The 25,321-nt window shown below is 51.3% G+C and overlaps 2 long non-coding RNA genes across 4 annotated transcripts; one reads left to right on the plus strand and one right to left on the minus strand.

The window, feature by feature from the left end:
- On the minus strand, positions 1-25,072 carry LOC124081086 (uncharacterized). Of its 3 annotated transcripts, XR_009225201.1 has the most exons (4): positions 24,995-25,072; positions 20,487-21,277; positions 8,554-8,797; positions 1-4,592 (listed from the first exon to the last, which is right to left on the minus strand). It is a non-coding gene; the product is annotated as an uncharacterized LOC124081086 (long non-coding RNA). The 3 variants fall into 3 exon arrangements; XR_006847945.2 differs by lacking the exons at positions 1-4,592; positions 8,554-8,797 and adding an exon at positions 17,417-18,638; XR_006847944.2 differs by lacking the exons at positions 1-4,592; positions 8,554-8,797 and adding an exon at positions 17,417-18,713.
- On the plus strand, positions 14,991-16,861 carry LOC131423512 (uncharacterized). The gene is made up of 2 exons (XR_009225200.1): positions 14,991-15,271; positions 16,011-16,861. It is a non-coding gene; the product is annotated as an uncharacterized LOC131423512 (long non-coding RNA).
- Positions 25,073-25,321: the final 249 nt, after the last annotated feature.

Consider the following 25,321-nt stretch of genomic DNA (forward strand, 5'->3'; position numbering starts at 1 on the left):
TCATGGAGACTTTCAACCCTCAAGCTCTGTTTGAGGGGCAACCCCCACCCCATGGGGAAACAGCTGCTGGAGCCAATGGAGACTTCAGGCAGTGGGACAGTCGTTGGAGGCCATCTAGATACAAGCCCGGGCCAGCCTCCAAATATGGAAACATGAGGAGTTGTTATGAATTACAGCACAACAATACACGCAGGGAGATGGAGGACGTCCTGGGTTCTACAGTTGGCACCACCACTAAGGGAGCTGGCCCCAGGTCTTCACCTCATGGCTCTGTACCTAGAAAGCCAAGGTCCTCAAAGGAACATCACCCTTCTCCCCACTGCCCAGGCCTTCCCCACTTCTTGTCCTCGATGGCCAAATCCCTCCTCTTCTGAATAACTAATTCTCTCATTGTACCTTGGGAGAGATGAGTTTCTGCCTGCTCCATCTTCCTGTCCATTCAAGAAACAAGACCAGAGCCCAGCTCCCCACTGTAGGGTTCAGTGACACTCCTGCTATTTACTACTCCTTGGTCTGTGGAACCAAGAACTTGGGGGAGCTCAACATAGCTGACTTAATTTAAAAAACAACAACAACGTGGAAATGATATTCCAATAAACACAAAGCACCAGTCATCTCCAGCAAAGGAGCTGGCATGCCCAAACACAGATCTTCTGGCACGGCCACCCCTCATGCTGTCCCAGGGAGCTGGCAGCATCCGGCCCACAGCACTCCATCTTGATGTCAAGCTGTCATCACGGAGGGGGCAGAGGCTCTGTGAGCTGGAGACCACCTGCGTTTCTGAGCCTTGCAGAAGTTCCACTTGGGCAACTCCATCTAGAACCCAGAGGGATCTTGGCAGCACCCTGTCTCCTTACCCAAGAGCTTGCACAGCATGCTCAGAGAACAGGGATGCCCTGGTGCAAACAGAGCGACGCTGACCATACTTAGGAAATAAATCTTCCACCTGCCGGTGGGAGCTGGGGTGTGGATGGATGTGCCTATTTTTGTTTGAGATGAGTGGAGACAGCAGCTCTGCATTCCGGCATCATTTCACCCTGAGCACAAGGTCAACCACACACTCACGGAGCCCTATCCCCTTGTCAGGGTCTGCCTGATGTCACTTCTTCATGGAGTACTGTCCTTCCCAGGGCCTCACTTATGTCACTTCCTCTGTGCATAGCCTAGACCCCGCTAGTCTGGCTGGGTATTAGACCCCGCTAGTCTGGCTGGGTATTAGACCCACCAGAGCATCTTAGATACCCAGCCAAATCTTAAGGAGGGAGTCACATTGCTGTCCTGAGGAGGAGGGTACATGTCCCCTATCTACCAACTCCAACCCCCACAATCCTCAGTGTGAGTGGCTGTCCTGACCCCTCAGCTCCGAGCTGTGGAATCACCCATGCATGAAGCCATGTTGGCTTCCTTTCCAAAGCAATCCTGAGGAGGACTATTGGGAAGGTTTCATGAAGCCTCCTTCCAGAGGCAGAAAGAGGGAAAATCTGAGGGAGCTGATAAAAGCAAATTGGTGCCGACGTGTTTCCCAAAGCTATGAGCAACCTCCAAAGATATCACCTAGCGACCTAAGGATGGCGCTTGAGTCATCTTGTAACAACAAACGTCTAGAAGCAAACGTCATTTTACTCCTTTGGTGATAATGTCTACTGGATTCTGTAAATCAGTCACATTCTTATAGCTATTATGTTGTAAAGGGCCACCCACGTTGATGACTAAAAATTTTTAGCTGGAGGAAAAAATAACACTGATGGCACAGAGTTTAAATTCCATGGCAGAAGCTGAGCACCACGAGTCATGCTCCAGGAGAAGAGTTGGTGCCTGGTGCGGGGACCAGGCACTGCAGGGACTTGTGCTCATGGGGATCTGTGGCCACAGCACCAGAAGCCGCTGTCCCCAGGCTGACGTGAATGTCCTGTTCATTCCTCTTCTTCAAGGCCATCAGCCAAAATGCTGGCCTGAGTAAGAATCTGGGCAAACACCAAAAGAATATATTTAAGTGGGATGAACCCAGACCAGATCCGCAAGCTGCAGCCTCCAGACCTCGCTGGAAACTCATGCACTTCGTTTTTCTGAGGGAAGGGATTTCCCCACTTCTGCCTCTTTGACCAGGCTGCATTTTCTCTTGTTCTTTTTGGCAAGGAAAGAAGAATCTGAGGCCTCGTTAGAGCGCTGATAAATGTGCGGCCCTCTGCTGTCTCTGGGCCAAGGGTCTGCTGGGGGGCTGCTTGCTGACTCAGCAAGGCACACAGGAATTCTCCTCAAGAGAACAGCCCGTGGTCAGCGGCTTCATATTTGTGGTCACAGAGAAGCGCTGAAGGGAGTCTCTCTCTAATGAAGAGCAGCCGACACAGGAACATTTGTGAATGGGACCCTTTGGTGACTCGCAGGAAGCTTTTGCAAAATGCATCCCAGTCATTTTCCTTCGGTGTTCTCTGAGGCCACCTTGGAGTGCCTCTGAACCAGCAGCTTGGTATTCTTTCAGTGTCAGTAGCTGAGGTAGTTGCGGTGCTGTGATTTAGTAACCTGAGACAAATTGAAAAACAAAAGCGTACAGTACCCCCAAAACAGTGGGAGCTTCCTCAGCTCAGCCAGAGGGCTCTGTCAATAGTTCCATCTAAAACAGTGACACAGAGGAGAAGAGACAGGCAGGGTGACCCAATGGACAGGGGACACCAGACCACAGCTCAGGTTTCTCCTTTCCTTGGCCATGAACTTACACCTTAAGAGTCTAACAGTCCCCAACACAATACAGAGGAAGATCAACCCCCCAACCACTGATGACGCAGGTTTATTATGATGCACTGGGAGTGACCTCAAAAGATCCAACCACAACCAGGAAAAGGGACTCACGCTGGATTATGGCAAGCCTGAAGCCACTGTCCTTGAGACTCTCTGCAACACACAAGGGGTGGCCACCCACCAGCTCGCCAGCCAGCCAGGGCGTTAAGCTAGGCCACGCTGGGACAACTGCAGTGCCCTCAGCTGCTCCAACACACTCCAGGGAGCATCTCCAAGACCACCCTGGATCTGCGGTGACATCCACTGCTCACACTGAAGACCTTCCAGGCCCCATCGTCTCCGAAGACTCCATTCAGTACTGAACTCTGAGCTCATGAAGGACCACACTGAAAGCTAGACCAGTTCCAAAGACGGTCCCGAAGAAAAGCTCGGATTTCCCTGTGACAGCCTCCCAAGGCCAGCAGCCACCCCCAGGTCACTGCTCAGTGGCGCCTCAGTGTTGGAAGGAAGGAGCAGTTCAGATCCTGCCAGCCAGCCCCTGTGGTCCCCAGTGCCAGGGCACCAGCCACCCGGAACGTGGCCAGCGCCAAACAAGACCAGTGATGCTTAGTCTCGGGCCCGGGCTGCCCCTTCCCTTCTCCTGCGTGGCTTGGATTTTACCTTTGGATCATGTTGTCGTATCAGACAGAAGCCACAGAGTTGGAGCACGTTGAGGTGACCTCTTCCAGCATCTTATTTACTGAGTTACACTTTCATGCTCTGCACTGGCCTTTCATCAGGGCTTATTGCAAGAAGCTGTCATAAGAAAACAGCTCTTAAGTCTCTAGTAAAAACATCATTCAGGCCTTTTCTCCCTGTGTTATCTGATGCTCCATGGTTGAAATTCTTGTGCATTTTTATGTTAATAATTTACTGCCAGAAAACATTCAGTCAACTCTGAGGAACTTAAATCCTTTCTATTTTCTCATAATGGAAAACATGACATGAAATTTCCCGATTGTTTTTTCTCCGTCTCTGGAAAACTCCGAGTGACTGCTCCCTCCGAGGGTGCTGCCCATCCTGGTTCACAGGCTCTCTCCTGCAGCTCTCTAGGTTCTTGCTTTCTAATTTGTGTTGCTATATTTTTACCCTTTTGGGGTATGAACCCTATATCGCAGCCATCTTTTTTTGTGAACAGGTGACGTGTTTTTGAAGTAGCCATTAGCAGTAACTTCTTGCTGATGTAAGCAGTGCTGAGGACAAACCAAATACAAAGGAGGGGGCTCCCCAGTCCTCCTCTTCTGCTAAGCCGAGGAGGCAACCCTGCTGCTCCTGCGGGCCCTCCTCCCTCCAGCCCCTTTTCCCACTTTTCCTTCATCAGTGCCCCAAAGCATAATCCAGTTCACATGTGTCCATGAGCGGAGGTCCTGTGAGAGCGAGCGTGGCGAGCCTTTCTTCCATGGCCCCTGTACCAGGGGTTTGGGCTGAGGCAGGGGGCTGCTCCCACTGAGTGGTGCTGGTGGATTTCCCCTTGGCTGATCCTGCCCCCTCTGCCAGTGGGTTGCAGGTGTTCAGGAGGAGGTGAGAGCAATCTCTCAAATGCAATGCCCATCCTTCCTTGCAGCAAAGGCCAGTCCATAGACTGATCATTCTGTAAGACAGAATTTCTTTCCCTGAAAATATTACTATTAGTAAATTGCATCAAAATGATTGCATTCTTAGTAGATTGTGAAATGTCTTCAAGATGTGTTATTTCAGAGTCTGAATTTCAAAGAAAATTCAGGAGGAAAGTGGAATTAGCTCCTTCTTGAATTTCTATTAGCGTTGCATGGAAGGATGAATGCAGACTCCCACGGGGGACATCAGGGAAGGAGGGTCTAGGGATGGGAGAGAAAAGAAAACTCACTTTAAAACTCCTTCCTAAAAAGCCACATGGCAGTAGAAATGCTTCCTGTGGCTCAGCCTCCTCCCCGCTGGACCCACAGGGAGGGCCTCAGAATTTGATCGTACAGGGAATCCATCCAACAAGAATAGAAGATGGCTCAGGGAAGGAAGTCCCCCCACACACCACGGGGCCCTGGCGGGTAGTCATCCCAGCTCCCCCGCACAGGGCCAAGGTGGCCCCAGAGGCTGTGCAGTTCACACACACTCCCTATGCCCAAAAGGGTGGGATATGTTTTTTAAAGGAATTAAGCTCTGGAGGGAAAGTTGGAGAGAGCTCTAGGAAACTGGACTTCCCTGTGGGCCATCCGAGATAGGTGCCTTGGAGTGAGGGTCTGCAGGGGCGTCTTGGGGACAGACTACTAGGCCTGTTCTACCTCCTCCCAGCCCCTATCCCACAGGAGCAGCGAGAGCCCCCAGCTCTGGAAGGTTCTCCATGCCCTTGCCCACCTTCCCAGGCATCCTGACCAGGAGCCTCGTCCAAGGAGCTCCGGCCTTCCTGGGAGGGAGGGAAGACCTCGGACCTCACCGCTCACAGTGGAGTCCAACGAGGCGGCGCCAGGGGAGCAAGGCGTGAGGCGCCTGGCTTTGTGATCCCGGTTCCAGTGGCATTGAACAGATTTGATGGCTTCCCTAAGGACCAGTGTGACCTCTTGCAGTCTTGGTTCCCAAACACCTGCCTTACCTCAAGTGATTGTACAAAAAAGGAAAAAAAAAATAAGACAAGAGACGTACCTGCTGAAAACCTAAGGTATTACTGCTCACAGAGGTCCCTCTCCTGATGGAACCTAAGGCCTCCCAAGTCCTCCTAAGCTCTTCCTGTGCGTCTTCCCTGGCTCCTCTATCTCTCCCCTCCTGTGGCTGCCATGTTAAAATCACTCCTTCCCAGCACACACTCACACGCGTGCACACCCAAGAGCACTCGCTGACGGTGTGGCACTTCCTTATTCTCCTTAGCACCCAGCAGGAGTCAACAGTGTACATTTTTTACTTGGTTGTTTTGTATCCTGACCACCCCCTCCACGGAAGCTCATGAAGAAAGGAAGCTGCTGGCTCCAGGAGTCCCCCAGGCCCCACCCACTGCTGCACCTCCTCACCTAGAGCAGTTGGGCATGTGGCTGCCCTCAAGGAACGCGGCCAGAACAAATGAAGAAACTCCTGCAAGCCCTAGCTATCGGGTGCACCCTTGCTCCTGCAGTGGTCAGCCCTGGACCTCGGCTTGTTTTCTTTGGTTTTCTTGGTCATTGAATATTCTTGACCCGGAGAGACTTCATTATTTAGAATGAAGAGGCACTGCCTGAGAATCAGAGAGACCTCATTTCTCATGATCTCAGACCGCGTGAGACTCAGGTAATCCCTGAACCTTCTCTGGACAATCCCTCACTCAACTGTAAAGAGCAGTGATGAAAAAACAACCACTATCACTTTTGAGAACTTATTAACACTCACACATTGTGTTAATGACCCCCTGATTCCTCAGGAAACTCTGAATGTTGTTATTATGTTGATTTTACAGATAAGGAGGTGAGTTCTCAAAGACAGTGAATCCTCTAGCCAGGAGTCTCAGCAACGCAGCAGCGAAGCTGAGCTTCCAACCAAGGAAGGCATGCTCCAGTGTCCTCGTGGCTGTTCCTAGAGAAGAGGACTTCACAGGCAAAAGGAGGCATTTAGCTTATGCTCCTTCTGGCTTTAAGAATCTGTCTCTCCCCCCACTCATCTGGCCAATCACCCTGGCCAATCAGCTCTCCACCCACCGGTACCCCCAACTACCTATTATTCACTACCCTACCGGCTACCCGATGTCCACCCATCCACTCATCCACTCGTCTCTCATCCATCTATCCACCCACCCTCCCATCCATCCACCCACATACCCACCCATCTATCCATCCACACACCCACCCATCTATCCATCCACACACCCACCCATACACTTACACACCCACCCATCCGTCCACCCACCCATCTATCTCTTCATGCATCCACCCATCCATCCATCCATCCATCCACTCACCCACCCACACCCCCCACCCCTCCATGCTTCCATCAATCACTCTCTCACCTTCCTACCTGATGACCTCTGTGTGTGCATAACTTGGGTCAATCTGTGCTTCCAGCCAGAGAGCACGCTCACAGTGCATGTCCCTCAGACAGTCAGCTATTGGTGACATCTTTGTACTCAAGAACCATCCTGACTCCATTAGCTGTACCAATAACTTAGAATTTGAGATGACAGAAAATTGGCCTGAAAATGAACATGAAATTCAAGCAGGCAAGAAACACAAAAATTAAAGATTGGTGGGGGGTGAACTGTAGCTGTTTTCTGGGATAGACAGTGTGGGAACTGGCTGGGCCTTCAAATGTGTGCGGAACATCCACCTGTCTGAACGTTCTGTAGTTTAGAATCTGAGTGGTCACACACACACACACACACACACACACACACACACACTTCAGCTTACAGGGGAAATGCACACATGAACCCCTTCCGCGGGGTTCCAAGCACAGCGCTGCCCTTGAGCCTGCACGCATTCTCGGGGAGCCTGGCCTTGAGGAGCTCCTCTTGGAGGAGAGATGAACACATGCTCTCCTGAGAAGTCGGAGGGAGGGCAGGCAGAACACCCCAGGCACGGAGCAGAGGAGTCGCCAGGGCGGGAGGGCGGAGGGAAGCCGGCGAGGATTCAGGGGAAACTCAGCTCCTGCCGCCCTCACCTCCAGCCCCTTTCTCAGCTGAAGTAGGGCAGGAGCTGAAGGGCTGCTCCCAGAAGTCCCAGTCCCCAAAGTCAGGGCATGAGAGGACGTGGACACTCCGACCCCACGGGTGGACGCGCAGCCTGGCGTGGGTGTGCCAAGAGCTGCTGTGCCAGGCTTCTGGTGCTGCTCCCAAGTGCAGCCATTGAGCATGTGGGCAGGTGTTCTCCTGGGCTCCCACCTGCACTCCTCTAAGGACTGGGGTTTTTGACATCCTCGACTTTTGTCCCCTGGGCCTAACACAGAGGCCCTTAAAGGGCACGCTATAGATATGTACGGTGTTTCAGCCAGCTCCTTTTTAGCTGCTGTGACTAGAAGGCCCAACATAAACAATTTTAAAGGAGAAAAAGTTTATTTGGAGGCTCAAGGTTTCAGAGGTCTCAGTCCATAGAGAGCAGGCTCCATTCCTCGGGGCTCAAGGTGAGGCACGGCATCATGGCAGAAGAGTGTGGCAGAGGGACATTTCTCACATGATGATCAGAAAGCAGAGAGAGAGAGGGACACTCCACTTGCCAGATACAAAATCTATACCCCAAAGCCACATCCCAATTCCCACCTCCTCCAGCCACACCCCACCAGCCTTCAGCTACCCCTCAGTTAATCCCATCAGGGGGTTGATTCACTGATTGGGTTAAGACTCTGATAACCCAGTCCTTTCTCCCCCAAACCTTCTTGCATCGTCTCACACATGAGCTTTCTGGGAACACTTCACATCTAACCATAACATATGGACTTTGTTTGTTTTAAAAATGAGCTTGATTGAGATGTGCATGCCAGCTGTTCACCCAGGGCGTACGGTCCAGTGCGTTTGGAGCAGTATTCTAGATAAGGGATTTTAGAACATTCTTTATCACCTCAGAAAGAAATCCTGCACCTTTCAGCTATCAGGACCCAGCCCCTGAGCAACCTCAAACTACTTTCTTTCTTTACAGATTTGCCTACTCTGAGTACTTCCATATAAATGGAATCATACTGTATGTTTGGTTTTAACGACGGGCTTCTTTCTTTTCTTTAGCACGTTTTTAAGGTACTTCCGTGTCAAAGTCTGAATCACTACATCCCTTTTATGGCTGGACAGTATCTGAATACACAAACATACCCCAGCATATTTATCCATTCACTGATGGACATTTGGGTTGGACATACCTCTTGGCCACTGTTGGTAATGTGGCTATGAAGTGTACATATGAGTTTGTTGTGCGTTTGCAGAGTGGATCAGTGGGTGGTGCGCTAATTCTGTTCCATCGTTTGAGGAGCTGCAGGCTGTTTTCCAAAGTGGCTGCCCCGTGTTCCATTCCCTGCAGCAGCGTGTGGGAAGGGCTCCCATCTCTTACAGCCTCGCCAACACTTGCGACTGTTATGCATGTTCTGAGCGATGTTTGAGGGATACCTAAGATGGAGAGGTTCCCCGAGATGTAAGAAGTGAGTTCCGTTCCTAAGGTGGGCACCCCATGACTCATCACCCTCCTCCTTCCCCGCATATAGGAAAGTGATAGACGAGACTGCAGGTGTCCACCTTCTAGAGAATCCGCCAGCCACTGCTGTCTTTCCCCTGCCCTCACTTCTGACCCCATTGGGCCTTCCTTCCTGGCACCCTCCTGCACACTTGAAGCCTTCTTGTTTTGAATCTCTCTATGCATTGGGCTGGTCAGTCCTGACCTGGACTGTCACCAGCACACAGAAGACACAGGCAAACACACAAACGCACTCAGCTCCAACAAAGTGGACTTCTGGCCTGACCGAGCCCCACTCCCCACCTCCCATGGACACACCCACGAGTGGAGAAAGAACTCCCCAGCTTCCTGCTGAGGAAACAGGTGAGCTTGGCTCTGCCTCTCAGAGGTCAGCACGTGGGCGGGGTGGGGGGAGGGCAGACTCACGTTTCCTTTTTAGCCCACCCAGTGAAAATCAGAAAGTGATGTGGATTGAATTATTTTGCAGAAGGAATTCAAACTTTCAAGGTATTAATATTGGCTTAAACTGGGTACCATGTTTGCCTTTCTAAAAACCATTACCACTGATAGAATTCTTTCTCAATGGAATTACCATTGACCTCTACTCAATTAATCTGTTTGCATTGACAAAAGTCCCAAAGGAGCGTTGCCTGGTGCCCTCACGCCTGGCCCCACATTGACCAAGGCCCCTGCAACTGAGCTGTACCAGCAAAGGGAGGGCTTTAGAAACAAAGAGCCTGGTCCTAATCCATGAGAACACTGCACCACGGCATTTCCCAGGGAGGATCCTTCAGGGCAGTAATTCCGTAGGACCATAATAGGTATTAAATAACAAAAGAGCCCTGTGCGTATGCAAGCTTATAAATCACTGATTAAACACAGTTTAAGTAGGTTTATTTACTGCAGTTTTTTGTAGTTTTTAATACTGCAATGTGAATTATGAATCTCCAGGAGGAGAATATGATATGTGATGTTTCCCAAATTCATCTGACTACAGAAACCATATGTTAAAGAATGCCTAGTAGGACTGTCTTCACTGAACACACTCTGACACTGTGTTACATACCAGTAATAGAAACTGGAGACTATTAAAGTTCATGGCCCTTTCCAAGTGAGAAGATGGAAGGCCTGTAGCCCAAGTGCTCAAATCTCAGTCCAGCTGTTCCATTCTGATTATATCACATATAATATTTATGACATAAATCTATTGCTAGAATAATATTAATGCACTGATTTTGTAAACTCTGGGGGGTAGGGGTATACAGAGGACTAAATCCAAGGGTGCTCTGTCACTGAGCTACATTCCTCAACCCTTTTATTTTAATTTTGAGATAGGGTCTCACTAAGTTGCCAAGGCTGCCTCCAATTTGCAATCCTCCTGCCTCAGCCTCCTGAATCACCATATGCATTATGTACAATACAGTTCTATTGCTTGAACGATATTGTTGCATGAGTTTGTAAACTTCATGTGGAATTACTATGTTTATATATGTTCTGTTTCAAACACCATGTTCTATAATAAAATCATTTGCTCATTTTTCAGTATTGACCTCTCCTTCTCCACTTTTCTACAATATATTCTAGAGTATTCTGTCCCTGGGATTTCTGCAGTGCTGTTCACAGAGCGGAACTTGGGAAAGAGACATTGTGACCTGCGTGCCCTGGTCACCGGCCTGTAGAGGTCATTCCCAGGAAGAGTTGGCAGACGACAGACGCAGACCAAGAGCTTCACTTCCCTAGAATAGAGAGGCAAAGCTAGGGGCCTACGCCCTGTTCGCCAGTGTGGCCCCCAGTGGGGCCCCAGGGCAGGGACATCAGACGTGTCCCAGCAGGTCCCAGCCTGGCCAAGAGAATGGCTCCCGGTTTTGATCAACCCATAATATCCATGGGAAGCAACATGGAATTTTGTTAAATTCATGAAACTGACAGATGTCACAAAGCTGGGCGGGAAGTTCAATGCAGCACACACCTACACTGGTTTCCTGGGCTGCCACAGCAGAGTGTCTCAACATGAGACAGCAGAGGTGTACTCTGCCACAGCTCCAGAGGCCACAGGCTGAAATCAAGCTATCCGCAGGCCCAGGCTTGCTCTGAAGGATCCGGGAGGATGTGTCCCTGTCCTTGCTTCTGCGCTTGCTGACATTACTAGAATCTCACTCCTGCTCTGCCTCCTCATCGCTGGCATTACTCCTGTCTCTGGGCTCAAGCCTTGTCCTCCTCCTCCTCCTCCTCCTCTTCCTCTTCTTCTTCTTCTTCTTTTTTTTTTGGTACCAGGGACTGAACTCAGGGGCATTCGACCACTGAACCCGGTCCCCGGCCCTATTTTGTATTTTATTTAGAGACAGGGTCTCACTGAGTTACTTAGTATCTCGCCATTGCTGAGGCTGGCTTTGAACTCGTGATTCTTCTGCCTCAGCCTCCTGAACCTCTGGAATTACAAACATGTGCCACCTTGCCTAGAAGGCTTCTCTCTTCTTTAAGGACACCCATCTTTGCTTTAGAGCCCACTGTACCCCTGTGTGACCACATCTTAACTTGATCCCTCTGCAAAGACCCCATTTCCAAAAAAAGGCACAGGTGCAGGGAGTTACAACTTGAACATGTATTTGGGGGGGATATTACTTGACTCAGTACCATAACCAAGAACTCTAAGAACCTCGACAACAAGAACAAAAGAGGAGACGTAGAGGAAGAGATGTAATAGTGATCATTGAAAAGCACGCACGTGGCTCAAAACACACCTACACACCAACAGTGAAAACATCTGACCAAAAGAGGCATGCGTGTGCAGAGCTGGGCCCTCGGCTGACCACAGAGCTCCTATGGGATGAACTACAATGGTCCATGGCACTGGCTGACAATGCCCGTGTGGCCTGAGCATGGCCTCCAGATGCAAGGCCATGGTCACCTTGGCTCCACGGTGAAAGGTCAGATCCAAAGTGCAAGTTTAGCTGGAACACCAGGCCTTAGGACAGATACCGTGGGCTGCAGAGGGCTCAAAGGACGTTTCTGGGAAATGTTTGAAACCCACAATTCTTGAGAAACAGTGTTAAGAACTGACCATGCCATGGAAGGGAGGGGAAGTCAAGACTGCAAGAGAACCAGAGACCCCCTCTTCCTGCTTAGCAGGCACACAGCAAGGCTTGGACCATTTCCTGTGGCCACAGATTCAGGGCCAATGGTAACAGAGATGTGAAGGTGGGTTCATATGCAACCCAGTTTGGGAGCGGTTGAAATTCAGCAGGCTTGCAGGGGGTGATGTCAAGAGAGCGCCATCCCCGGAGCCTGGCATAGTCTTGATTTCAGGATGAATAGAGCATTGAGATGCAGCTGGGGTCCCTTCTCCTTTCTCTTGGTGCTGCTGCTCCACACTTCCAGACTCTGAACCCAGATGGACATCCTGGGTGCCAGACTCAGAATCCAGAGAGGAGGGGCGAGTGGAGAGGAATGATCCACAATCCACCATCAGTACCCGTGGCTGCTGGGAAACTCATTTGCAAATTCAGCTGAAATAAGCGGAATATCCAACCCCAACCTGGGGTGTGGGAATGGGAGGGGATGAGCAGGAGTGGGCGTAGGGAGAACGGAGGAGGGACCCCCTGTGGGCACAGGTCGCCAGCCCCTTCCAGGAGTTCCACGGTGCTGCAGATTATGGAGAGCTCTGAAGACACACATACAAATGCAACTTGAGTTTTTGAACTTTAGTGGGTGTTCCCCCATATTTTCACTGATGCATGATAGCTGCACATCGCAGTGGGACTTGTTTTACATACTCATGCATATGCACACGATGTGATAAGAGGCTTTGGCCAACATCCCTTCCCATTGATTCCCGTCCCTCCACATTCCCATCAGGTGGGGATATTAACCCTCCATCCTCTTTCCCTCCCCTCTGCCCTCCCCATCTCCCTTGGGTTTTCATGAGGTCCGCCTCCTTCTTTCTTCTCCTTTTTCCTCTCTATCTGCTGTGTATGAGAGACAACATGTGGCCCTTGATCTGCTGAGGTTGACTTATTTTGCTTAACACGATGGTATCATTTTCCTGCAAATGCCATAATTTCATTTTTCTCTATGGCTGAATAAACTGCGCTGTGCATGTATACCACTTTTTCTTTATCCATTCATCAGTTGATGGATACCTAGGACTGGTTCCATGATTTGGCTCTTGTCAACTGTGGTGCTCTCAACCTGGGTATGCATGTATCACTGCAGAAAGATGACTTTGATTCTTATTATTGCCAAGGAGTGGTACAGCTGGGCCATATGGTGGTTCCGTGTCTAGTCTTTTGAGGAGCCTCCATCTCTTTAGTGGTTGTACTGATTTACAGTCCCACCAACAGTATAAAAGTGTTCCCTTTTCTCCATATCCTCTCTAGCATTTATTATTATTTTTATTCTTGATGATTGTCATGCTGACAAGTGTGAGATGAAATCTCAATGTAGTTTTGATTTTTGCATTTCCTTAGTTGTTAATGATGTTGAACATTTTTTCATGTATTTATTTGTCATTTGCATTTCTTCTTTAGAGAAGTGTCTGCTTAGTTCATTTGCTCATTTATTAATTAGATTGGGGAGTGTTTTTTTAGTTCGTGTTTAATTATTTTCTTTATTTATATTTTATTTATTTTTATATGGTGCTGAGGATCGAACCCAGCGCCTTGCAAGTGCTAGGCGAGCACTCTACCGCTGAGCCACAACTGCAGCCCCCATTTAAAAAGAAAGAAAATCAAATTTTTCTTTCTTTAGATTATTCTATTTAATTATACATGACAGCAGAATGCATGTCAATTTATTGTATACTGATAGAGTACATTTCAATTCCCTGGTTGTACATGACATAGAGTCACACCATTCGCGCAATCCTATGTGTGCCTAGTGTAATGCTGTCCGTCTCATTCCACCATCTTTCCTGCCCATGCCATCTCCCCTCTCTGCCCTCCCCTGCCTAGTCCAATGTTCCTCCATTCTCCCACCATTTGGGGATATTAACCATCTCTCAGAAGAGTAGCTAGTAAAGATCTTCTCACATTCTGTAGGTTCTCTTTTCATATTCTTACTTGTTTCCTTTGCTGTGCAGAAGCTTTTTAATTTGATGCCATCCCATTGGTTAACTCATGGCATTATTTCCTGAGCTTTAGGGACTCTATTGAGAAGGTCATTGCCTGTCCCTATGTGCTGGAGTGTCCGCCCTACGTTTTCTTCTAGGAGTTGCATAGTTTCTCGTCGAAGTCCCAGGTCTTTGGTCCATTTTGAGTTGATTCTTGTGCAGGGTGAGAGATGAGGGTCTAGTCTCATTCTTCTACATGTGGGCAACCAGTTCCCCAGGCCCGTGCATTCAAGAGGCTGTCTCTCCTCCTGTGCCTATGCATGCTAGCTCGTCACTGAGCGAAGGCCATTGTCTCCCTCTTATCTGTTTCACATACTGGGATTCTGGATAAGATTTTGGCTTGCTGTTTGCATTTTTTGTAAGCCATCGGGTCATAGAGAATCTCCATCTAAACATCTGGAATGAAGGACATTAAGTACACAGTGAGGAACAAGTGAAGGAGGGCTTGAGTGACATCCTGCAGACGGTGCAGATGGCTCCTGAAGATGTGCACTGCAGAGAAAAGGTGTCGGCGGAGTCTCTGGCCTCGTGTAGAGCCTCTTGGAGGCAACCTGGAGGTAGGCCATCCTGCCATGCCCTCTGGCCTGGACATGCAGGCTCTCAGGAGGGGAGGTGTGCTGCGCAACCACCAGGAAGTGGCTGGCCATTTTGAATCCCTCACTTTCCAACAAGTGGTCATGGTGACACCTGTGCGCTCACAGCAGGAAACTGACCTCCCTGCAGTGCCCTTCTTTGAAATGTTGTCACTTGCTTGTTGACCCTTTGGCCTTCCTAACCCATCTGTCCCTTTCTCTCAGGCGTCTCTTCCAGCCGAAGCAGCCACATTCCCAACTCCCAGCAGCAGACCTTCGCCTCGGGCCTGGGCCAGAGAGTCCACAGCTGGCTGCTGGCATTGGCTGAGCTGCTCACTCAACCCAAAGGCCCTCCTGCGAGGACAGCAAGCTGGCCGCAGCTCCAGTGCATATTCCTGCAGTTCAGATGTGTATTGCCTGTGGGTCAGAGAAGGAGGGGCAATCCCCTGACCTAGGGGTTGGGGAAGAACAGACCAGCCCCTGCCAGGGGCAGTCACTGCTCAGGACGGGCGTTCTGGAAGGACATGTGCCTTGGCCCTACACACGCACACCCTTTGTTCTACTCATCTGGCTCCTGCAAACTGACCTCAAGGAGCCTTTCCTGGATAAGGGACACTTCATCCACCCTACATAGCCTGCTGCTACTTCTCAGGAGACTGAGCCAGATTCAGATGCTAAATAGCAAGGACCTTGTCTCACTCTTGGAGGTCCTTCCCCCACGGTCATCTCAGGTGAGAAGACCAGTAAGTGCTCCTTCATTGTTTGACTATTAACTTGATGAGAGGGTTTGGGGTCTGGACTCTGAAGACCTTCGGGGTCACTCACCAGCTGCCTGGCTGTCCTGGGAGTGCATTCAGTTGCTGATGCACTCACCATCTGCTGCCTTGTCTGTGGCCCCAGCTGGGGAGTCCGGGATGCTTAGATGAGATGCTTAGACAGCAAGGCTTAGCACATCCCCGGTGGCACTAGGCCTGAGCACCTGTCCTGGCTCTGGGTAGCCCAGGACTGGCTCTGGGTAGCTGCCATGCCTTCCTGCTCACTGACATCTAAAACCAGGAGTCAGCACACTTGTGCTGGAAAGGGCCAGGTATTAGAGGTTTCAACGACCCCCCTCCGAGCAACCAGCCACAGTCAATTTGCAAACAAGGGGCATGGCTGCATTCCCAGGTGGGTGTTTGCCAAGCCGCACTTTAGATTAGCTCTGAGCCGCCCTCTGAGGTGGACGCTTCCCCTTCCCTCCCTCCCCACACGTCCACGGGCTCCATAACTGCGTCTCTCAGGGGCACAGGATTTGTGCTGCACATAGGGCTGCCCATAAAATTCAAGCCTCTAGTCAAAGTTGAACTTCAGAGAAGCAATCAGTAACTTTAAAGTTTGCCCCTTATCCTTAAAAGTATTGACGGCTTATATGACATTCAAATCTAACTGGGCATTCTTTTTTCTTCTCCTCTCTCCCTCTTTTTAATCTAGATCTGCCAGCCCTAGGTGTGCATCCCCTGGACCTGGGAAGCCCAGTTGGAAAGCAGAGCAAGCGTGGATGCACAGAGGTCCCTGAGAGCAGCCCTAGAGAGGGGCTCTCTCCCACAGAGCCGCATTGCTGGTTCAGCAGGGCTAAAAGGGGCAGGAGGAAGGTCAGCGTGGGAGACGGGGCAAGGCCTGAGCTCCTGGGACTTCATGGAACGGTGCTCTAGGGATGGGAGCCAGGCCGGGCCACAGAGCCAGCAGCCTCAGGTGACCCCAACTGGCCCTGCCTGCCCGAGACAGGAGCCAAGGACACGCTGCACAGTCCAGCCCCAGATGCTGAGCAAGGCCATGGTCTCATGGCATCCGGTTCCTTTACACATCACCCTCAGCCTTTAGTCTTCGTGTAAGGGAGAAGGAAAACAGTGGACATGGATCCCTGTTCTCCATTAATGGCTCACCTAGTTACCTCAGCCTGATAGGCCAGGGGCTGGACACCACTGCAATGCTTAATGGATCACCAATACGTTAATAAACAATGTTTGACACAGAACGATTCATTCCATAAGTATGAAATTTAACTTTCTAGCAGCTGTAACAATATTGTTGAGTGGGGGCTATTATAACTCTTCCGTGGGGGAGGCTGAGGCCCTGGGAAGGTATAGCTGGACCTGGGTGAGGCAGGTTGGCATTGGAATCAAGAAATTCCAGCCGCGAACCTGGGCTCACTCAGCACAACGTCTCTCTCAAAACTGGTGTAAGCATGGGAAGTCCTCTTCCTCAGGTTGGTTTCAACATGATATTCGCTTCTTTTTGTTAATTATAGAAAAATTTTGGAGGTGTGAAATAAAGGGAAAAACTAGCACCAAGTGTAATAACTTGTTACTTTGTGGCATCGTATTGCTGTCTAGAGTGTTTTCTACGCCCAGGTAGATGTGTACACAGACTCACACAGGCATATATACTGAAAACTCTAGTTAAGTTGTATTTATTTAGCAAAGTGGAAGCCCTCTCCTTCACTCTTTAGGAGGTGCACTTGGTGCCCCAGTTGACTCTGAAGGATGCTGCTCTCGTTAGAGCCACAGCACTCTGTGAGGGCACAATTTCCCAGGCTGCTGGATGGTGCCCAGGACTTGGTCGAGGTTTGGAAATGCTAACAGACGCATGGCAGCCCTCAGCCATACTGGAGAAAGCCTTTCCTGGCCACCATGGGCCTCCATGTCTCGCCCCTCCAGGCAGGGTGTCGGAGGAGAGCAGAGCAGGCTTCCCCGGGCAGTGATGGCCAGGCCTGCCAGGTCATCTGGTGAGATCCCCCTGCCCCCTTATCAAGTCACCGGTGCACTTGGCTCAGTGGTGGCGCCCGCTTCCTGCCCAGTTCCCTAGACCAGCAGTGTCCCCCACCCCCCCCACCCCCGTCCAGTGTTGTTTCTCCTCCAGCCCCAAGTACTTCTCCGAGCTGGATGTGAGCAGAATGAGCTGACTTTAGCCGGCCCACTTGGTGGTAGAACAGTGCATCCTCTTGCTCCAAGGCGGTGGGACTCCATGGGAATGAGGCAGAGAGGAAATGTGCACAGTCGCTGGTCTTTGGCAAACATCCCCTCTGCACAAGAGTCACTCAAACTGTGTGCTTGTCTGGCCTCTTCTCAGTGCCTGCGGAGCAAAGGCCACAAGGGGACAGCCACACTAGGCACTGTGCAGAAAACAGGAGCGTCCATTCCCATGTGCCTGTCACCTTTAGTCCTGAATTCCCGTTTGCTGATGACAAGTAGAGACCAGGACAATGGGTGGATGGGTGGGTGGGAGAGAGAAGAAATGGGCCGGAGAAACAGCTGGGGAGGAGAAGCTGCTTGGATAGTAAGTGCTCGCCCAGACCACTTGATGCAGAGCAAAAAGATATGCAAGGATCGGCAGGGGACCGAGGGCCACGTGTGTCGGCCGGCCGTCATTCGCTCTTTCACCCGGCACTCCGCAGGCTCTGGCCCTTTGGCAGCTCGTCGCAGACGCAGCACAGGCTAGTTCCTTCTCCACAGCCGCTTCTCCCAAGTTCCCGAGACCCCCCCTTCCTCATCCTGCCTTTCAGCAGGCACAACTCTCCCTGTGCGCTCACCTGAGAAGACAGCTCTCCCACTGAACCTCAGGCCAGCAGCCGGCTGTGCAGCCAGACCACACCACTCAGAGACTGACCCACTTCTACCCCGCCTCACCTCCACGTGTCCCCACAGCTCAGGGCGCCTGGAGCAGTGGGAAGCCACCTGCTGCCCAGAAGCCAAGCCCTGGAAGGTAAGTCCCCTGCTGGTGGCAGTTGAGATATAGGGGTGCAATCCCACACTGTTCTTCACTCTCCTCTTCCCCAGGGTCAGCCACTGCCTCCCCAGGGGGCCCAGGGACACTCAACCCAGTTAAAACCAGCACATCCCTCTCCACGAACCTCACCCCGAGGTCTCTGGACAGAGGTGCTGCCACACAGGCCATCTGGTTCCTGCTCAGTATGTCTGCGGAAGCCCCGCGTCTATTTGTCTGACGGGTTCCAGAAGGAGCCGTGGGGACGAAGAAGTGTCTAAGGCAGAAAAGCTGCAGGGCTGCCCGATGTGCTGACTGTACAGTAAATCTCTCCACTGTTTACTTCATAGATGGAGTCTGGAACAAATCGCAATATTTAATGCACAATTATGGCTTCCATAAATTGTTCCCAGATGGCTCCAAAAAACAGCCCTAAGTGGAAACAAGAAATGATCAGATTTTAATGAATGTTTGTCTCCTTTGCCTTGTTTCTTTCATAAATTCTAATTGAATCTGTGGTTCAAGAAGTGCGTCAGCTGCAGGGCTGAGAGTGCGTGGCAGGGTGCACCCGAGTGCAGGCAGCACAAGACACACACACACGTGTTTGAGTCCTTAAATGCAAATGGCACGAGTGCGCGTGGACGAGCGGTGTGCACACTTCAGCAGGTTCTGTGCTCGGAGCACTGTGCAGGTTCTGGGAGTCATGATGCTCCTCACAGCTGTGTAAGAGGACGTTCTCCCACGTCTTAGATGAAAAATTGAGGCTTTGAATAAATGAGAGAAGGAAGTAACTTGTCCTCCAAGAGGCAGCAAGTGCCCACTTCCATGAGGCCCGGGGCCACAGCCTTTTCCCTGGGCCACTCTGCCTTTGCCTAGAGGTGACCCACATATGGAACAGACGTCCACATGGCAGCAGTTGCCGGGTGAGTGTGCACCCACGGGAGCACAGGGCGGCCCTGCACCCCAAGCTGCTTCCCACTTGGCCTTGAACCCAGGCTCTGGGGGAAGCACCCGTTCGCTGGCTCCCCAGGCTGCGGTCACGTTAGTCAGGGTCCATCCTAAGAGATGCCTCTCCTGACCCTCTTGGGTCCCCTGGTTGAGGCAGCTGCCTCTATTAGATAACTGCCTATTGCGCCTTAAAGCACAAACTCCCAGAGGTCAGAGCCTCAACTGTCCTCTTCCTTGCTGAGTCCCTGATGCCAGGAACTGAATTGTTTGCTCAGTTAATAAATGGGGAATGTTCATCTCTCCCCTGCTGTCCACTACACCTGGCAACCTCTCGGGGTGCAGCCTCAGACACCCCTCCCTATGGTCCTTGGGCCCTCCCTTAGAGAAGCACTGATTGAGACCAGGCCTTGTCCTCCCTGACGCCCAAGTCCAGCACGCAGACCCTCTGTCTTTCACTGCTGATCCACAGGCACTGGAGGGAATGGCCTCACGGGCCCGAGCCTCGTGGGCACTAGCCCCGCGGACCCGAGCCTCTGTGTAGAGATCTTGCACACTGGCTCTTGGTCCCTGTGGCTCCCTGAGGGACCAATTACACCCCCAATCAGCAGAGGAGGACAGCCCAGCTCCAAGAGGATAAGGGACAAGTCTGAAGACGGCCTGCCCCGATGGTCCCAGAGCAACAGCCAAGATGAACCTGATTTCACCCCAACGCCTGCTCTGTTTGCCACACCTGCTGCTATATTGAGTGAGTTGGCTGTGTCATGTCTGTCCTGTAGGTGCCAGAAAACACAACAGGATACAGAGCAGACAGCAGACCAAGCATGTCAGAGCAGGACACTGAGACAGGACACTGCATCAACATTACTAGTGGCAAAACCCAGTGCCCAAGAGCACTCACCTGAGCTCAGGTTCAGACAGTGCCAACCATTCCATCCAGGCTCCTTGGCCCATGCCCCACACACGTGTGTGATTGGTTATTAGTGTCTGTGCACTGCAGACACCAGGACGCAGGCAGTGTTCTCAGCCAGAGGGGAGGAGTGGCCCCCACCTGGTTTAGTGCGACATGATTTGAACAGGATGTGCCTCCATCTCAGAGCAGGTCTCTACCGCCAACCCACAAGCCTAGCACTCACCAGGGTAGCACCCGGGAGGCAAGGACCCAGGAGGCGCCTAGGCAAAGGCCAGGTACCTTAGTCCATTATCTGTTGCTAATAACACGAGACAGAATGGGCAAGTTATGAAGAGAAGAGGTTTTACCTTGACTCATGGTTCTGGTCCAAGGTCTCAAGGAGCTGCATCTGGCGATGGCTTGTGGACGGCGGAGTACGGCGGTGGTGCCGTGCATCGCACCTGAGAGAGGTGCCAGTGGCTGAGCCATATTGGTTTTTATAGCAGACCTGCTCTCAAGATCGTCCACTAATCCATTAATCACGTCATGGGTTAATCCACTCATGAGGGCACAGCCCTAACCACCTCTTGAGGTCTCACCTGGTGCCACCTCTCACGGTGTCCCAGGGTGTTAAATTTCAACAGGAGTTTCACAGAGGAAAAGTCATGACCAAGCCACAGCAACAGCATGCATTAGCCACAGAGGCCACCACCATGTCCTTTCTGTTCTTCAGAGTGAGCAGCCTTTGCTCTGCCAGAGAGGAGCCCACAGTCCTGGGCAGTGGCCACTGGCTGCCCCTCCCTGCTGGGTCTCCACAGTGAGAACTAGTGCCACACTCAGGGGCAGGGTCTGGCACCAGGAGTGTAGAGAGGGACCCGCTGCTCTTCAGCCTCCAGTCTCATCCCTCAAACCACCAAGGAGCACGGCAAACACAACAGGTGAGTCCTCCCTTCTGTGCTGACTTCCAGCCACTGCCCTCTGGCTGGTCAGGTGGCCCCTCTCCTGCACAGCCTCACCTTGCTTCCTACCAGCACAGGTGTCTGATTTGTGACCACAGTTCCAAGCAGGTGCTCAGCCAGGGCAGGGGTTTTGGGCTCAGACAGGTTCTGCTTCTGCAGGACTAAATAGTGAGCCCCCAAATTCCAGGACCGAGCAGTATCTGAAAGAAGGAGAAAGGAAAGAGCCAATCAGGCCAGCTGTTAGTGATGTGGACTTCAGCAGGTAGCCCTGGCTCCCTGTTGCTGAGCACGTGCAGACTGCAGCAGCCCCCTGGAGGAGGTGCTGCTCGGGTCATTCCCCTTTTACAGACCATGAAACTATGGTTAAAAGAGGACACATGACACAGGCAAGAGGCCTCATCAGCAGGTAGTAGAGGTGGTCAGTTTGGAGCCCTGACATCCGGCCACCCAGAGTGTGGTTCTCAACCAACAGAATATGCACCTCTGGGAGTTTGTTAGGAATGCACAGTCTGGGGCCCACCTAGACCCCCAGCATCAGAATCTGCTACTGAACAAGATCCCAGGTGTTGTGCATGCATATTGAGGAGGGAGACGCTTTCCCAAGAGTGGGACTCCAGAGCCACACTCCAGCCAGCCCACACCAGGAGTGCAGAGAGGGACCCGCCTGCACATACCTACTAACCAACTGGCTTCCTCCTCTGGTCCTCCAGAGCCCTGTCATGCACATTGAAAACCCGCTTGTGAAAGGCACTCCGAGAGGTTCTGGGAATGCAAATGATGTGAAAATAGTCTTTCGGCCTAAAATCCATGTTATTCAAAGTGGGACAACAATAGAAAATACTCTCAGCTAAAAGTAATTACCGAATAAGAAACTATAGTGACGTATTTAGGGTCATCGTTGTCTGACGCAGACTCCAAGAGAAACACAGGATTGCCTCTTGTTGATTTACTGCGAGCTACAGAAGCACCAGCCATGGCATTTGGAATTTTAAAACATGCTTCATGTGAGTGCTGGAAAGTGACGGAGCTTTGTGACAAATTAGAATGAGGAGGAAGAGGAGGAGGAACAACATCCCAGGAAACCAAGAAGACAGAGTCCGAGCAGCCTTCTTGAGAGCCAAATAGGGGCCGCGGTGAGCGCCCAGGTGAGCAGGGTGCCTGTGCCCACTGCAGAGCAAAACGCACGTCCACCAACCCAAGCCGAAACAAAGGAACACTGGAGTGGGCACGGAGCCCCTCCTTACCGTGGAGTCCAGTTAGCACACACAGGAGTGGAAAGCAGACCCCGAGTCCCGGCCACTGCCCAGCCCACAGTACAAATGGCTGCAGGCAAGAACCTTGGAGGGTGCTGATGTCAGTGGGCAAAAAGGCTAATGAGGAAACCAGACACTTGAATATTCTTTTTTAATAATTATTTTTTAGTTGTAGTTGGACATGTGGTGCTGAGGATCGAACCCAGGGCCTCATACGTGTTAGGCCAGCGCTCTACTGCTAAGCCACAATCCCAGCCCTTGAATATTCTTATCTCCCCACAGATGATTATTAAATACAAAGGAAAGGCAGTAACAGTGGAGCACCCTGGCAGGTGCCACCCTCGCCACGTAGGCAGGGCTAACCCTAGCAGGGAAGGAGCATGCCAGCACATCTACCCCAACAGGGTGCGCTGCACATACAACAGCACATTTGTGATGTTCTTGCCAAAACACTTAATCTTAACCTACTGAGAAAACAGGGAAACCAAACTGGGGCACATTCTGTTAAAAAAAAAAAAAAAAAAAGCAAGACAGTACTCTGAAAAATAGCATCGGTGTCATGGGAAGCAGAAACTGAAGAACTATCCCCAGTTGAGAGGAGAAAGGAAGGACCACCACGTGGGACCCTGGCTGGGTCCTGGAGCAGGAAAGGAGCTCTGGGGATGAGGGGTGGACTCTGAGCAAGGCCCATGTGTGGTCAACGGGCACATCAACAGGGTTAGCTCATGAAGAAGGATGATCCTAATACCTGGAGACTCAGGGAAAGGATTCAGAAAGTCTGAATAGTATTTTTGCAGTACTTTTGAAGGTCTAAAATTATTAAAAAGTATGAGTTTAAGGAAAATGTGCTTCACGCGCACAGACTCCAAGCTGCCAGTGAATGCCCTCGGGGCCTCGTGCAGTGCCGGGCACGTCAGGCAGTCGGGGAACTGCTCCAGGAGCGCTTATGGAATTGTTGGAAATTAATTTGAATTATGCCATTAAACAGATGTGCTCCATGGGGCATGGACAACTTTTTATGTCGTAAATGTCTAACCTGCTGCCGAATCAGATGGCATCAAATTAATTACACGCAGTTATCAACGGATGTGACATAACAAGCCATGGCACCTCCATACATCACGGCGAGTCACGGCAGAGGCGCTGCCAGGCTGGGGAGGGGCTCTTCACAGCCCCTGGATCAGACCCAGCTTGACGGGGCATCTGACAACTCCACCACATGCCCACACCACAGTCCTGTGCTCGAAAACTTGAACATGAGCTGATTACACCCAAACAGAAGAGATCTACATCCAACATCATGGGAATTGGCTAACAAAACCTCACGGTTCCCACTGGGAAAACGCCAGGTGTGTGCCGTGTGCGTCATTCACACTCAATCCATTTACAGAGTGCTGTGTGTTTAAGTGATTATAAATGTGTGTGAATGTTCTATTCAAGATATGAAAGAATAAGACTTGTGTTAATTAATGTAAGGACAAGTGATCTAGAGAGAGAAAAATACTAAAAAAAAAAAATTCCGTTAAAGTTTAGAGACCTCGGAGGTAGCACATTATGCTTTTATAAAACCAAGAGAACAAGAAAAACAATACTAAGATTTGTTCTGTTACCATAACAATCACTCTTTCAAAACTATTTCTTTCTTGGTTTAGGTGACACCACAGATCACTCAGGTCCTGAGTTTTGTCCTATCAGGGAACATAACACCGTGTGAAGCCAGGGTCAACCTTCTGAAGGCCAGTGTTCCGTCCCTACAGCTAAATGGGAAGAGCGGCAGGCGTAGGTCTCAACGAATATTTTTTTGAATGAATAAATACTGAGATGGTTGAGAAGAGTCATACCTACCTTTGTTGTTGGAGTAGGGTTCATACATTGGAAACTGACACGAAACCAATCTATGAAAACTAAAATCTTCAACCTGAGGCAGGACGTCGGCCCTGACACAGACGGACTGGACAGTCCCCTGGGAGTCTGGTTGACAATGGCCGCCCTTTCATCTCCTGTCCTACCCCCCTCCCTGCTTCCTCTCCTTGATCACACCTGTGGGTTGTCAGGCGTGCTCCTCTGCCCAGCTGTGACCTGTGCACCCCGGACTGGCAAAGCCACAGTTGGAGGCCCTGGGCAGGTGCAGGGGAACTCTGCCTCCTACTCCAGTGTGAACTTTAGGGTGTGCTGGGAACCGAGGCACAAGGAGATCGGGTGGACTATGTAGCTCTCCAGGAAACACGTGACCTTCACTAAGCGATACCAACCCGCGAGGCTGCTCTGACAGAACCAGTGTCCCCAGGAATACCTGGCAAACCCGCTGCTGAAAAGCCCGCAGCCCCCAGCCCCACGGGGCCAGGCTCGCCAGCACCAGCCTGCCTGGAACTGGGTGCAGAGGACTGAGAAGCTGCTGCAGAGGCCGGAGGGGTGGTGAGCACTGTCGTCCTGGGTCCCAGGCACAGCAGCAGGAACGAGGAGCCCAGGACACCGGCTGGGAAGTCTTGGTTCTCCACGCGCCGCACGTGTGTGCACACATTTCACCTCACCATGGAATGAGGAAATCCGCACGTCTGCATTCAGGATGGTCCTGTGCCCACAGGAGCCCCGGGGGCGCCAGGAAGATGCAGACACCCGAGCATTCTGGCTGGGGTGCCACCCTCCCAGGCTGGGCATACCTACATTCAGACATTCAATATGCAGCTTAGCCCTCAGGCGGAACTTCAAGAAACACGGGATACGACAGCAGGGTCCGGGGCCGTGCGTGTCTGTGGGCCGCCGCCCCTCATCCCTGCGCATCTTGGTGCTGTCGGAGAAACGCCTCCTCGTTTGCAGCCTGTGGATGGCAGCCTTTCTATTTTCCAGTGAAGGTGCAGAATTTTCCTCTGCTCTGCCTTGCTCTGCCAGGGCAAGGAGGAGTTAAACCCTTGCAGAGTCACACCCACCTTGCCTGAGAAGCCCGAGCAGTATTTTTAAGCCCTAATTAAAGCATGTCAGGATCAGCCAGAT

The sequence above is a fragment of the Marmota monax genome, unplaced genomic scaffold (genome assembly GCF_021218885.2).
Source record: "Marmota monax isolate L192 unplaced genomic scaffold, Marmota_monax_Labrador192_F-V1.1 WCK01_AAM20220418_F8-fsc01185, whole genome shotgun sequence".
Classification (NCBI taxonomy): domain Eukaryota; kingdom Metazoa; phylum Chordata; class Mammalia; order Rodentia; family Sciuridae; genus Marmota; species Marmota monax.